Source organism: Panthera pardus, unplaced genomic scaffold (genome assembly GCF_024362965.1).
Source record: "Panthera pardus isolate Hobbes unplaced genomic scaffold, ASM2436296v1 HiC_scaffold_19, whole genome shotgun sequence".
Lineage (NCBI taxonomy): Eukaryota > Metazoa > Chordata > Mammalia > Carnivora > Felidae > Panthera > Panthera pardus.
In genome coordinates this window covers 14,929,071-14,942,913 of record NW_026526754.1, presented here as the reverse complement: position 1 = coordinate 14,942,913, position 13,843 = coordinate 14,929,071, and the positions used below count along the sequence as shown (strand labels likewise).

The window sequence follows — 13,843 nt, the reverse complement described above, 5'->3', positions numbered from 1 at the left end:
AAAGAGGTATTATTTAGCACATGATTTATAAATACATAAAACTATAATTTATCTCACACTTGAAAATGACACAACAGTGAGATAACAAAATCAATTATTTTGGCCAGAAAGCAAGATAGAGTATTGGTTCCAAAGGATTTACAAAATCAATCAATCAATTTTATGAAGAGCTCCCAAACGATTCAGTGAGATTTGAGGACTGCGAATGAACTTCTCTGCAAATATCAGTTCCAGCCCTCATCATGAGGTTTGACATTGTTACCTAAATATTCACTGTGGGGTCTTAGAGGCTTTTCAAACGTGTGATGTCACTTGTTAGACTAGAAATGCCATTTGGTGAGTGTATTGCTTTTCTGTGGCGTGGCTGGGTACCAAATTGTCAAATATTTCATGCCTTAAAACACAAATATATTACCTAACAGTTCTGGAGGGCAGAAATATGACACAGGTGTCACTGGGCAAGAAGCAAGGTGCAAGCAGGGCCACGTTCCTTTTTGGGGGCACCAGGAGACACTCCATTTCCCTGCCTTTTCCAGTTTCTAGAGCCCTTCTACATTCCTTGACTCATGGACCCCTTCCTCTATCTTCAAAGTCAGCAACAGCGGATTGAGTCATTTTCACACTGTATAATCCTGGCCTCCTTCCTTAGCCATACCTCATGTTATATCTCTTTTTCTGCCTCATTCTTTGATTTTTAAGGCCCCTTGTGATAACACTGGGCTAACCTATACAAAGCCAGGTAATCTTCCTTTCTACAACCAGCTGATTACCAGCTTTCATTCCATCTGCAACATTAAATCTCCTCCTCATGGAATATTCACAGGTCCTAAGATTTAGGATGTGAACATCTTTGGAGGGCCATTCTGCTTACCATGGTAGGATATATTTATTAGCTGATACACATTAATTTCTGTTTTCTAAATATTTCCTGAGCACCCATTATGTTTCCAACACCAAGTCAGGCTCTGCAAAATTAATGTAAACAAGACAGACATGATCTTTATCTTTGGACCTTGCATTTTGATTTTTAGTCTTATTAATTCCTAACTGACAGCAAACACAGATTGAAATATTTTTTTAAGTGTACCACAGAGAAGGCAAAAGGCAATTTGCAAGAGACAAAAATATGCTCACTTCATAATTTGGCCTGAAGCTGGTTGTGTAAACATAATAAAAGTTATAGAAAGAGTGAACCAGAGCTAGTGACCTATTTTACAGTTTTTAGACAGACAATAAATTAAAGCCTATCCTCATTATTCAAAGATTCTGGGGGCGCCTGGGTGGCTCAGGCGGTTAAGCGTCCAACTTCAGCTCAGGTCATGATCTCACAGTCTGTGAGTCCGAGCCCCGCATCGGGCTCTGTTCTGACAGCTCAGAGCCTGGAGCCTGTTTCAGATTCTGTGTCTCCCTCTCTCTCTGCCCCTCCCTTATTCATGCTCTGTCTCTCTCTGTCTCAAAAATAAATAAACATTAAAAAAAAATTAAAATCAAAGATTCTGTATGTGTAAATTCATCGACTCACCAAAATTTACTCGTAATCCCATAATCAATATCCATGGTGCTTTTGTGGCCATCTGTGAACATGCACAGAGGCAAAAATTTGGGTTGGCCAAGGTGCAAGTTGCCAATGAAGTTCAAACAAGACAACATTCCGCTTTCCTGCTCCAACTCTCATACCGTAAACCAAGTGTCTTTTTCATGGTCTACTTAGTGTCACAATTTTGCATTTTTATACTTTTGTTGGTGATTTTGCTGTTTAAAATATCAACTAAGCATTAGTGTCAAAGTACCATCTTCTAAAGTGCTGGGGTGTGCCTCATGGAGAAAATACTGTGACAGATAAAGCTTTGACTAGGCCTGATTTACAGTACTGTTGACCATGTGTTCAGTGCTAATGAGTCAACAGTACATATTAAATAAAGTGTCTTTAAACAGAAACATACAAAAAATAAGTTATGTGTTGACTGATTGATGAAAATGTGGCCAGAAGCTGGCAGAAACCTAACCCTGTATTACTCCCAGGAGCGCAGCTCAGTATTTGCGAATTCCACATTCATGAAGACTTCACAAAACGCAACAGTCACGCATAATGATAATTAACTATATTTATTGTACGGCTCTTACTGTTTTAAGTAGACTAGAAGAATCTGGAGTAGGAATCAAGGCAAATCAATAAAAAGCATTATAATGTCATAAAAAATGATCTTTAATAAAAGATTCATAACTATGCTTCTAACACCTAAGTTTCAAATGCTACAAATTGTGCCTGTCAGGTGTCAGAATAATCCACATGTGCGTGTTCACTGTATTTATGCCTTAGACTATTTTTCTTTAAAAATATTGTAGCTAGTTGAATAGTGACTATAAATGAAATCACTGATTTTTAAGCATTTTAAATGCACACTCCAAATGTAACTCATGTATTAAACTATATGTTTTCCCTGTGGTTCCTATTTTCTAATTTTACCTTATATTAGTTATTTTAGGAGGAAAAAACAGCCTAACTATGACTTACATGCTGATTAATCATAATCAAAGAAAACTATTTGAAAATGTGTTACCATGTATGCTTTCATATTTTTGAAATTCTTTTTCAGGGCCTAGACAAATGTAGATGATTTTGAGGTTATGATGAAGCCTGGCTGGCATGACCACTTCCATCACTATCCATGAGTATCCCTGTAAGAGGTGAAGGAATCTACCTCATTGTGAAGACACCAGGAGTTCAATCTCACGGGGGGCTGGGAAAGCGAAAAGCAAGTCAGTCAAAGCCAGAGCTACGTGGCCCATGGGGTCGAGTGTCACTTAGCCCCCTGAGATGTGGGGCTGAAGAGAAGATCCACCCCCTTATTTCCCTTCTTTTCTCCATTTCACTCCTTTTTCTTCTCTGTCAGATCTGCCTTTCCTTCCTTTTCTCTATTTTGTGGTAGCAGCAAACTTTGGTCTCCTCCTTCCCCACTCCCGACACGAACGCTCCTTTATCAAGAACTGGCCTCACTTGGGCCTGGACCACCTCCTTTCAACTGAGGCAAACGAAATCGCATTAATCTTGATACTTGATTTAACTTGGTCCTAACGGTGTTCATCATTGCTGGCTTTACTGCAAGGAAAATTATATTGTGCAAGAATAGAAACTTGACTATGAAAAATCTAAAGAGGGGAAAACCTGTATCTGGCACTAAAAATTTTATGGTCATTTTCAAATATATACCCAAGTAGGGAGAAGAGAACAATAAAAACACATATATCTGATTTTAAAAATTGCTAACTCGGGGCACCTCGGTGGCTCAGTTGGTTAAATGTCCAACTTGGGCTCAGGTCATCATCTCACGGTCCATGAGTTAGAGCCCCACGTTGGGCTCTGTGCTGACAGCTCAGAGCCTAGAGGCTGCTTCAGATTCTGCGTCTCCCTCTCTCTCTCTGCCCCTCCCTTGTTTGCGCTCTGTCTCCCTCTCTCGCAAAATCAAACATAAAAATTTTAAAACAATAAAAAATTGCTAACTCATGGCCAATTTTATTTCACCTATACCCACGTCCCCTCCTTTCCTACGAGATTACTTTAAATTCAGTCTCAGACATCCTGTGATTTCATACATAAATATCTCAAAATAGATCTTTAAAGGATAAGGATTCCTTTTGAAACAAAACTGCAATTTAATGTTAACATCTAAAATACTGACAATAGTTCTGTAATATCACCAGCGTCCTGAGATGACCGCTTATCTTTGGAAAGCGGCTGTGTTCATGGACTATTGTTCCAACCAGAATACCAAAAATTTCCACAAGTTAAATTTGGTGATGTTTCTCTTAAGTGCCTTTTTACCTATAAGTCACCTCCCTTTCATTTTCTTCCAGTTTGTGTAGTGAAAAGTCCCTGACCATTTGTCTTATTGTTTCCCACAGTTTGCTGACTGCCTCTCTGTGGTGTGTCAGATACGTCCCTTTGTTGCCCTCTAGCTTATAGACCCGGAGGTAGATTTTGAGACTTGATTTGACTTGGGTTGGACTTTTTAGCAAGAGTTACTCAAAGAACACAGTGTATACATCTATCAGGAGTGGTGTTACACCCGGTTGCCTCTGTTTTTATAATGTTAGCGATCAGTACGTTATTTCATTAGCGGTTAAAAAATGGTGATATTCTGATTCTATCATCCCTTTCTCAAAACCTTTTCTAAAAAATCTAAATAAAATACTTCTGTGAAAAGAAACTTCCTCTCAACGAATATTTGGTTACCCTCTGATGCAATTTAATCAGAAAAAGTAGAAAATACTTCATTTTTCTTTTTATGAACTGATGTTCAGAATAACGAGTTAATTCCCTAGCATCTTCCACTGATGGTGAATAAGGAAATTTTCACATCATTAATTCATAAATGTTTAACTTACTTGGTGTTTTAACCCATTTCTAGTATTATTCTTATAAATGTTCTAATTGTTTCATTTTGGCCAGTGAAATCCTTTCTGAGTTGGTTTCTGGGTCTTTTTCACATGACTCCAATTGTCTGATTAAAACCTAGTGTTCTGGCATAAGATATCCATCCCACATCTATTTTGTGTATTTCACACCCCAGATCTGGATTCAGCCGTTCTCCATAGGGAGTCCTTGATCCCCTCAGAGTAAGTGGTATTTGGGGTCTAGGTACCTGAGGTCTGGGGGTATTTGGATAAAGGGGTATTTGGAGTTCAGGACTGTAGGAGATTTACTTAACCTCTTCAAATTTTAGATTTCTCTTTTATATTGAAATTATGATTTCTAATGATACTAATAAAATCACTTAACTATTTTATCAGGATTAGTTTTAGAATCACAATACATTTTAAATAAAATATAACAAGTATCACTAACAAAATGTGATTATTAAAAGGACTTCTAAGACATTTTTGTCCACAGGATCTAAAACAGTAAGGACACATATACTGCTGTGTTTTGAAGCCACTGAAATAATTCCTGTGTATTTATGACTTTAACTCAACATCAAGGTTTATTTGTTTCATTTTCATTTTCATTTTTAGAAATAGCTCCAAATTTTTTACTTAATTTGGTGTATAATTATTAAATTGTGCATACCACTTAATAGTCAAATCCAAAAAACCAGGTATATTCAGAAAAGTGTGGCTTCTATTCCTACTACATCTCTCCCCTTAGAATTTATCATAGAAGTAGCTTTTTTTAAATGTCTTGCTTATCCATTTACTTAAAAAATATAAACTAATATGTAAATATATGTATACATTTCTGTTCCCTTTATTTAAATAGATGGCAGTAGACCATGCCCACTTTCTTCACCTTGTCTTTGTCAAGGTTATCAAACAAATGTGAGGGGCAGGAGTAAGCCACATGTTCATCTTTTTAAATGGTCATCAGCCTTGAAGAATTTTCCAGATGAAAGCAATCATCCTATGAAGGAAGGGGAACAGTCCAGGATACCCTACAGCAAAGTTTGGGGCCTTTCCCAGCCTAGCCCCTCACATATCATTGGCCACCTGCCTTCTCCTTCCACTAGAATGATGTCAGAATTACTATCATGACTTCTCATGGAGGCAGCTATACAGCTCTCAGAGTCTCTGCCAGGAAAGGACTTGGGTGGGGCGACAGGGAGATTACCGCGTCTTGTGTCATGTGTCAGCTCTGGGGAATCTCTCCAAAGGGATCCCAGTGGCCTCTGTGTTGACGTCCCTAGGGACTGCTGGCATCTGGAGAATGTCAACTTAAAAAAAAAGTTTCCTTCATTAAAACTGTTAGATTTTAAAAGTCAGCCCATCTGATGAAATGCATTGTGGGAAAGAAAGTGTTGAAAGTACTGATAACTTCGGCTTCAGGACAAAGGAATTGTGGGTAACTGATAACGGGTGATCGAGAAAAGAGGTTCTAAGGTATGGAGAAAAACTTGAGCAGTTCCAGAGCACATTTACAGAGGAGAGTAACAGAAGACAAGGTCCAGGGCAGTCAGTAGTTAATAACAGTATAGTAACAGTTCTAATAGCAGACATCTAACTTAAAGTAACTGAGTTCATGACAGATCATAATTTTTCCTTAGCATTCTAAGGGGCACATATTGATGCTTGTGGTGTGGAAGAAGCATCCTATATATGTGACTTCCTGAGCACTCACTGGCTCTATCCTTGGTAACTGCTACATCATCAGAACCTTTAAATATTTATGCATGGCTCAAGTACATGTTGTTATTTTCCAAGTAATGCCTACTGGTAAGAAAACAGCTTTTCAACTATATAGGAGTATCTCCAGTTACAAATAAGCAATTGATGAATATTTACAAAAAAAAAAAAAGACATCTCTTAATCACATTTAGTTTCAAGCTCATTTCTTGGGCTTGAGTCATTTCTTGCTTCTTGAGTCATCTTATTGTTATACTTTGCTTGAGTCTACTCACAAAATCATGAGCTTTTAAAAAACAGGCGGAGAGCAGAAAAAAGATAGAGAATAAAATATAAGCCCATCATGTCCCTTTAAAATATAATAGCACTGATTTCAAAGTAATCTTGCAATCTGAAGGAAACATGAACTTAGTTTAAAACGTTCTTTTTCATCAATGAGACCAAGACCAATTATGTGATACAGAGAGGTGCGGAGTTTGACAGCAAAAACAAATCCTGGTCCTGTAGGCTTATGCCAGAAACAGTATGATTCCCTCAGCAAGCATAAATATCACCACCCACAATCCCACCAGTTTTCCACACTACATGCCACAAGCCCTCTAGATATTATTTCTTATTCAAATTAAAATAAATTATAGTGTATATCTAGCCCGAAATGCATTGGGTCATTTTGAACACATTTTCCAGCAGAATATAATGGACCTAGAATGTCTTGAGATACTGCAGTAAACCTGAGTTTCAGCTGATACAATATTTTTCTCAAAAAATATGTAGAACATTCACCACGTAACTCTGACTCCCCACATCAAGTATTTGACTGAATATCATTAAACTACACACACAAATATACTCATAGTCAAGGACTTCATACCCTGAGGTCATCAAGATGTACACCATTATATAGATGTTAAGCGTATCTTTTTAAATCTGAACTTATGCACAGAGAAATCCTTCACATGTCATTAACCCAAGTACAGTACAGGAGGTCAGAATATTACACATCCATGAATCAATTTAGAGAAAAGATGAGGACCACCGTCCTGGTCAGAACCAGCTAAGATCAGTCAGTAGTGATTGAAACTGATATGTGTGCACATAACTACTAAATCAGCAGCAGAATAGCAGAAGTCACTCGAAAGATGATGCCACCGCTTGGTTAATCTCCAGTTCCATTGGGAGGAAAAGCATGATTAATAGATGTATCTCACCTGAATGATAAAACAGCATCTGAGTAATTAGAGTGTGACCTCTGGCTGCAATGTACAAGGTATAATGACAATAATAAGACGAAATCAGTGAGAGGAAGAGTAGCATATTTTGGAGTTAACTCAGCTAAAAGCAGAAATGGAAAAAGACAGAAAGTAAAACCAATGCAACTCCAAACTCCAAAGACAGTTGAAAAGATAAAATGGATTTTACAAATTAAATTTTTAAAGGAAAAGAAAATTAGAATGACAACTAGTGGAAGAAAACCGTCTCACCTCTACACTGTAGTGAAGTGAAGTAAGGTGTCAGTGCTCCTGTTGATTTCATTTTCTTTCAGGATATGTCAAGTTCCCTGGAATACCTTCCACAGTCACTTGCAAACATCATGATCCTCTTACATTCTTTTCTCCTATTTCCCATGTCTTTCTGTAAATTGGAGTGATTTAAGGACCAGAAAGTAGGGCTTGGATTTAATTAGATCCTATAATAGCTGTGGTACATTGCAGAGTGAAAGGCATCTGTGATGGCTAATTTTATATGTCAACTTTTCTTGGCTAAGGGTTGGATGCCCAGATAGCTGGTAAAACATGATTTCTGGGTGTGTCTGTGAGGGTGTTTCCGAAAGAGATTCACATGTCCCATGACATCCAAATTAGCACTTTGGGATCTAATGTGAAGTTTACATACTTTCCCCAAAATCTCTACATCCATGGGGTCAGTAAGTATTTTTATAGGTCTCCTAGCAATTTCATATAATTTTTCCTTCTTCCTCATGAAAATAAGCCAACAAAAGAAAAAGAAAAAAAGAGAGGAAACACTATCTTCTCTTTTTTATGAATATCAGCAGGGAATAGCAAATCCTGCCCCCCTCGGCTCGGGTGCTCCCCAAACAACAGGTCACCTCATGTCCACGGCAATCTCTCTGCTTCTGTATCCTTTGGACGCTCTATAAAACATCCTGGACGTGGACCGCCTTCGCCTGCTCCTCTTTAAACATTTCCCTGCCCATATCTTGGTCCTTAATCATTTCTTATGTTTGCACCACTTTTAAAATGGTAAGTGCTTATATTCTACTCTTTGATCGTAGGCCGCCAAATATTTTTCTCCCTTTTTTTTTTTTTTTGATGTTTATTTATTTTTGAGACAGAGAGAGACAGAACATGAACAGGGGAGGGGCAGAGAGAGAGAGGGAGACACAGAATCTGAAACAGGCTCCAGGCTCTGAGCTGTCAGAACAGAGCCCGACGCGGGGCTCAAACTCACGGACCGTGAGATCATGACCTGAGCCGAAGTCGGATACCCAACCGACCAAGCCACCCAGGTGCCCCATCTTTTTCTCCCATTCTTATTTGCTGTTTAGCCCCAATAACTCCACTGTTCCTTTGACATCTTCCATCTCTGTGATGATTTTCTGTGTCAACTTGACTAGGTCACAGTGCTTAGACATTGGGTCAAACGATATTCTAGATGTCTCCGTGAAGGTATTTTTTTTATTAGACTAACATTTAAATCGGTAGACTTCTGAATAAAGCAGATTACTCTCCAGATGTGGGTGGGCCTCATCCAATCAGTGGAAGGCCTGAGTAGAAAAATGCCTGACTTCCCCGGAAGACGGGATTGTGGCAGCAGACCCCTTGGAACGCAAACTGCAACTCTTTTGTGGGTCCTCTAGCTTTCCAGTCTACCTTGCAGATTTTGGACTCATCAAACCTCCACAATCATATAAGCCAATTCCTTAAAATAATTCTATGTACATCCTGTTGGTTCCATTTCTCTGGAGAACCCCGACTAATACAGTCTTCTGCCAGGGCCCCCTCGACTTCACCTCCTCCTTCTTATGGTGCTAACTCTCTACTGCCCTTCCTCTATGCTTGTGCCAGCCCACAGTGTCCTTGTCCTGCTGTCCTCCACCACAGTTATGCCTGCACATTGCAACCCTGCATCAAACTAAGAATCTACACTCTCTGCTCCTGCACATGCGTGGTACCACAGGTGCCCGTTTGCGGTCTCCAGCCTAAGCTGCGCTCTCAGAGCCATGGGGAGGTTCTTTTCTGGGTCGGCACCCTGAAAACTCAGTGTTTGTCTATACATGTATCCAAGGGGGGTTGATTTTATGGGGAAAAGGGGACCGGACAGAACAATTTCTAATTTAGAGAAGTTTCAGTATTTATCTGTCATCTTTGACATGCAGATTTTTTTTTAATTGAGATGTTTTATTTATTTTTGAGAGAGAGAGAGCACAGGGTGCAAGCAGGGGAGGGGGAGAGAGAGAGGAAGTCACAGAATCCGAAGCTTAACCGAAGCATCCGGATGCTTAACCGACTGAGCCACCCAGGCACCCCAACATGCAGATTTTCAAGGAGAGTATAAACATCACTGTGAACTTCATTAATCCATGCATTTATTCTAATTTAAGGGTAGAAAATCTATTTCCAAAGTGACATCGTGAAAAAAAAAATTTTTTTAACCTCTTTTTATTTCAGAGTGTAAAGATGGAACCTCTATTACCATAATAGCTTTGCAGCTCTTGGGACACTCTTCTGCAACTTTCCACCAACTTGCTAAAATAAACACAAGTTTTTCCTGAAACTGCTATTCCCCAGCCCACCCCCAACTCATGATGACTCTGACATATTGTAATAAAGCCATTGCTCCCTGAGGATCTCTTTGCACCGCTCCAGCAATTTTTGTCTTCTCTCTCTCTTATTGAAAAAGAACCCTATTATTAAGTACTTAAAATGTTCAAGATTCCAAAGAGAAGACAACCTTTCGGTATGAGAGATTAATAATAACAATAAGAAATACAGAATGGGAGATAGGCGTTCACAGCCAAATAGAAATTTCATTTGCAGAATACAAATCAAATATGATTTCTTTTGAGCTGCATCTCTCTGATTTATAGACACAGCTCTGTAGAATATTTCCTAGTATTTTTGCTTCCTCTGTTCTCCTTTTCATACTCACAGCTACTTCTGCACAAATGCCCTAACATTTGAATCTTTTCTAAAGCATGACTCTTCTAAATTGGCCAAAGGATTATTCTTTGTGAATGCTTCTGAAAGTAGTTAGATGCGGATAATTATATACAAAGACAATCTTAGGCAATGAGGTATAACTCCTAAAGGCAATTGGGAATATGGATGGATAAAGACATTTGGTTCAAGTTCTGATTCTTATGACTAAGAGTTTTTCTTCTACATATTCATACAGAATATTATATGGATGCCTCATCTCAGTACATACACATACCTCTGCCTTGTCAACCGGCAGACACATCACCAGACTTTTGTACTTTGGACCTTAAGTAATCACAAAAGTGTTTCCTTTTACTATCACGGTATTATTATTCATATTTATTCCAAACCACATTAGCAAAAAAAAAAAAAAAAAAAAAAAAGCATGGTTTCTATCTCCTAGAAATTCACAGCCTTAATTAAGAAATGGTATGCATTTTAGCCAGTAGCATTTGGGTATTTATTTGTAGTGAGTGTATAATTTGGAATAAAGGGAAATGTGTAAGTACAGTGAAAGAGAATGAAAAATACATGCATGCGTTTGAAATCCAGTCGATTAAGGTTATACAAACCATGCAAAGTAATCCATAAGGACTCCGTGGAAACGACACTATCACAGATGTCATTGGAAACAAGACCCTGGTGATGAGTTAGTGAACACAGGAGAAGTGATAGGGCAGGAGGGACCAGAAAGTAAGTGGTCAGAAGGCCCCAAGTTGGAGGGGATGAACTGAAGCATATTTGGCAAGCCTGCCTGAGATAAATGAAGAGTATACCCACAAGAGAAGTGTGAGAGCACAAGGCACCCTGGTGAATGTCCTAAGAGCAATCACTGAGTGGGGGAGTCCGGAGGTGTGGTTCACCCTACCCAAGGGAGCAGTCAATGAAACGAACCAGGTTTGGGGTTGGACAGGCCCTCAGGCCTGTCAGCCAAGCAAAACATTTCAGTAAAATAGAGTGGCATGCTGATTTTTGTACACCAAATGCATGGAGTCACCCCATCCCGGAGGCAACAACAAATGTGTATTAATCCACATATATGCCCTTCTACCTAGTCCTCTGCAGCGAGCCTTGGCCTTTACCTGCACAATGTTTGCTGATGAACAGAGCGATGCTAACTCTCCCACACTGAAAGCACTGAAAGCAAACCTACACCTTGAACTACAATACATATGTTGAGAGACAAAAAAGGATTAAATCCACAGTCTACTAAGTTAGCATCATTCTACCGCCTGAGAGTAGATTATGTGTAAAATATGACCCTAAACCAAGGATCTGAATATGCACCACGGATTCCCTTCTCTCGGTATGTCGCAATACTGCTCTTTGCTAGCTTTGCGTACTTACCGATATTAGGAAGGAAGAGAGCTCAATGTAAAACTTTATAAAAGTTCTAACTATTCACATGAACTTAGGTCGGAACTTAGGATCTTAAATCTCAGTTTCTTCGGTATCAAAATATTACTGATCTACTTTCTTTATGGGTCGATGGGGAAGCATGCAATTTTGCAGCTGGAAGGGAATGAGACAGCACTCAGTAAGTACCTGGATTCCACCTGCACCCTCGTTCTGTAAGGAAACAAAAAGCACCACAATGAGGTGAGTTGTCCTTAGGGCTGTGCTGGTCATCTGCTTGTTTCACTTAGAACCACGTATCACCCTTTCCCTGCTCTGTTCTGAGGCATGCGAGGGCTGAGCGATGCTGACTGAGAATTGTAGGCTCCTGGTTTAGCAAGCTTCCAGCCCGGAGCTGGTGAGAGGTGGGCAGGTGAAGGGCAGGGAGGGGCCAGGATACTTCTCCCCACTCTTGCTCTGCCTGGGCAGCTTCTTGGTAGTGGCTGAGTCTTTTTATCATAAGGCTCCTGCTCCCAAAGGACACCCTTGCTTCTCCAATCCTCTACTAGGAAGCCGCTGCCAGGATTCTAGCACTAATAGACAACGTCAGCCTCTAAGCTCTGGAGGCATGACCTTCTCATTTTTTCCCTCCGGCCCTTGGCGTTATAGCATCTTCCTGCTGTCACTAAGCTCTGAGTCGTCTCACCGCCTCACGTTTGGCCGATCACCTGTAACCAATTTCCTCTGATGACTGTGCAGTTTCAGAGGCCTGGAGTGATTCTGGTTTTTCTGACTGGGCACTGACTCAGAGATCAATTTAGCATCAGAACTCAAGTATTTTTTAATCTGTAATAACATGATCAAAGACTAATGACATGCACGTCAGACTGCCACCCACCCATTAGACAAATATATTTTTTAGACCACTACTAAAATAAGCATTAACAAATATCATACGATGCTACAGACTGATAACTCACGTAGGCTTTACAGTATCATTAAATATTATAGCATTATACAACAAGTAGGAAATAGTCACTGTTTTTCTTAAAAATTTGATAATCGAATTATTTCCTACCTGTTCTCCTCTATTTGTTCTTTGTTTCTTCCACATCCAGATTACTTTGCCCTATTTGAAACCTCATATAAATCTAATCTTTACTTGTGCTTCCATAAATAAACAAATATTCCATCCATCGCCCACCCCCCCCCCATCTCTTCCTCTTCAGTCCCTAAGATTCACTCTTTAGCATCAAATGTCCGCTCACTTTCAAAATTTCACATCAGTTTTGGAACCCACTCCAGAAATGGTAGTATATTCTTGCATCATCTGTTTTTGATGGCCATAAGTTATTCCATTGGGTGGAGGTGCTATAATTTATTTAAGCGAGTGATATACGGCTGCTGGGTTCAATCAATATCATTTTGCTGCTGCAGACAACGTTGCAGTGAATATTCTTGCATACATTTCAAATGTACAATGCAAGTGAGCTTGCAGGATTAACCCCTGGAGTTTGGGTTACTTTTTGGTGCAGATTATATACCTGGATAGATTTAAAGCATTAGGCAACACTGTTTTGGACCCCCTATGGCAATGTTTTCTGTGTCTTAAATCTTTTGGGTTCTCCTTCAAAATGCTGATTTCAGATACATAATATTTTGACCTGTAACATAGGGGATATAGAAGCCAGGTTCCTGAGGAGCAAAATCTTGCCCCATTTAGCTGTGTGGCCTTGGGAAAATAACCTTCGCATCTCTGTTTTCGTATACACAAACTGGGCATTATCAGAGTTCCTAACTCACTGGATTGTGAAGATTAACTGAATAAATATATAATGCATGCAGAATAATGCCTGGAGTATTTCTTTTTATTTGAGCAAATAATCCCTCCACTCTTTTATTTATAGACCTTAACTTATATTATCTACAAACCTATCGACAGAAGATTCTGGGCCATAATAAGTGTTCATCCTTCTCGCTTTTTAGATGCTTTTCTTTAAAATCAATTTTTAGCTTCCTCTTGTGTTAAACAGTAGTACCCATAATACCATGGTTTTCATACCGTCGTTAAAATTTTGTAAGAAGAGTCATCATATTAAATGTGTAACTATTAAAACTAAAGAAGACATTACTTTGTTACACAAAACAACTTGGCAAATTATGTCCAAAGA

At 39.2% G+C, this 13,843-nt stretch overlaps 1 protein-coding gene across 4 annotated transcripts in view; it reads right to left on the bottom strand.

The window, feature by feature from the left end:
* The window catches only part of CNTNAP4 (contactin associated protein family member 4), a 251,582-nt gene that overhangs the window by 151,467 nt on the left and 86,272 nt on the right, over nucleotides 1–13,843 (bottom strand). The window contains exon 1 of one of the 4 annotated variants that reach the window (XM_019413124.2): nucleotides 7,599–7,726. The exons of the other annotated variants lie outside the window; for them this stretch is intronic. The gene's annotated coding sequence lies outside the window, so the exon portion shown is untranslated. Of the gene's footprint in view, nucleotides 1–7,598; nucleotides 7,727–13,843 lie in introns of those variants that run through there. 4 annotated transcript variants of the gene reach the window in all.